The following is a 2,472-nucleotide window of genomic DNA, read 5'->3' on the forward strand; positions in this document are numbered from 1 at the left end:
TGTTATAACCACAGTTTGATTTAATTGTAACCCATAGCAAACAATTGTCATTCGCCTCTCTCCCCAGCTTTCTCGCTCGCCACTCTCCCTTTTTCGATCTCCTGTCTCTCTCTCGCCTCTCTCACTTTATAGAAATACAAATGTATAAAATGCGTTTGTGTTTGTATAAAGCGAGGGAAAACTGTATATACAAATACACATACATATATTTTCGGCCTATACACTTATAACACTATAAGAAAAGTGTGAATTACATGGGAATTAGTATGAAAATTTGCAGGAAAATAAGTTTTCTACGGATTTTCATATTAATCCCCAGGAAAATCCCCATGTAATTCACACTTTTCTTGTAGTGTAATTATACAAATACAGATCTTCCCCTGCCCAGTTTTCTTTTGCCTTTCTCTCTTTTTCGCTTTATACAAACACAGATTATACAATATATAATGTGTGTTGTATGAAGTGATAGAGAGAGAGATCTGATATACAAACGCTTTATTTCGATTCAATTATATATAAATTCAAATTTTATGCACATATACAAACACATAAAATTGAATTGAGAGGCTGCCATCGATTTATACAAACAAGAGGCTGTCAGTGATTTATACAAATGAGAGGTTGCACGTGATTTATACAAATGAGAGACTGCCAGCGATTTATACAAATCTGATGCCCCATAACAAACATAAAGTTTGTTATGGAACACAATTATACAAACTATAGCTATAGCATACAAATATGATTTTTATGTTTGCTAAACCTAAAATTTACTCAAAAATAATGAAAAAGAAGAAGAAGGTCTAAGCCCAAAAGTTCCATTTTCGAAAGCATTAAAAAGAGGAAAAAAATGTTGCCCATGGGATTTGAACAATGACATAGGTGCAATTTTTGAACGACTTATCCACTTAGACAAACCTATACTTTGTTTTTAGAGGGTTCATTATAATATATATATACGCATAAAATCAGAATTTGACGTAATATACATAGTGTAATTTTTTGACGAGGGGTTCGGGTGAACCCTCTAGGCTCCACCTAGGTCTGCCCGTGCAGGTAGGCTAGATTCTCTTAACTGAGTAGGTAGACCTGTATTATCCATGTTATGTTTGATAAACTTTTGGGATATTTCATGCTTAGTCCTTCGGACACGGAGTCTAGATGGTTGAATGTATGGTTAGTTATGGTTAGGCTGATAAATGACCTGATTAGTTATTGTTGGTTTTATAATAGTTGTTAGGTGTCATTATGGGAAAGATAATTGTGGTAAATCGGACTGCGATAAGGGAACATTCGGGAAAGAATTCTCTCGGATAGGTAATGGTTGACTATTTTTCCCATCTTTAGGTATATGTGCTTGTTAACTAATCGTTAGTGATGCATGCATGATATATGATTTGGAGATTGGAAGGATATACGATGAAATGAAAGAGATTGTTAATAACATGCAATAAATATGTTACATGCATGTGTGATCATGATTAATTATGGTTGTGTTAGTGTTAATATATATATATATATATATATATATATATATATATATATATATATATATATATATATATATATATATATATATATATATATATATATATATATATATATATATATATATATATATATATATATATATATATATATATATATATATATATATATATATATATATATATATATATATATATATATATATATATATATATATATATATATATATATATATATATATATATATATATATATATATATATATATATATATATATATATATATATATATATATATATATATATATATATATATATATATATATATATATATATATATATATATATATATATATATATATATATATATATATATATATATATATATATATATATATATATATATATATATATATATATATATATATATATATATATATATATATATATATATATATATATATATATATATATATATATATATATATATATATATATATATATATATATATATATATATATATATATATATATATATATATATATATATATATATATATATATATATATATATATATATATATATATATATATATATATATATATATATATATATATATATATATATATATATATATATATATATATATATATATATATATATATATATATATATATATATATATATATATATATATATATATATATATATATATATATATATATATATATATATATATATATATATATATATATATATATATATATATATATATATATATATATATATATATATATATATATATATATATATATATATATATATATATATATATATATATATATATATATATATTAACACTAACACAACCATATTTAATCATGAGTAAATCGGACTGCGATAAGGGAACATTCGGGAAAGAATTCTCTCGGATAGGTAATGGTTGACTATTTTTCCCATCTTTAGGTATATGTGCTTGTTAAC

Source organism: Solanum tuberosum, unplaced genomic scaffold, assembly GCF_000226075.1.
Source record: "Solanum tuberosum cultivar DM 1-3 516 R44 unplaced genomic scaffold, SolTub_3.0 scf00744, whole genome shotgun sequence".
NCBI classification, from domain to species: domain Eukaryota; kingdom Viridiplantae; phylum Streptophyta; class Magnoliopsida; order Solanales; family Solanaceae; genus Solanum; species Solanum tuberosum.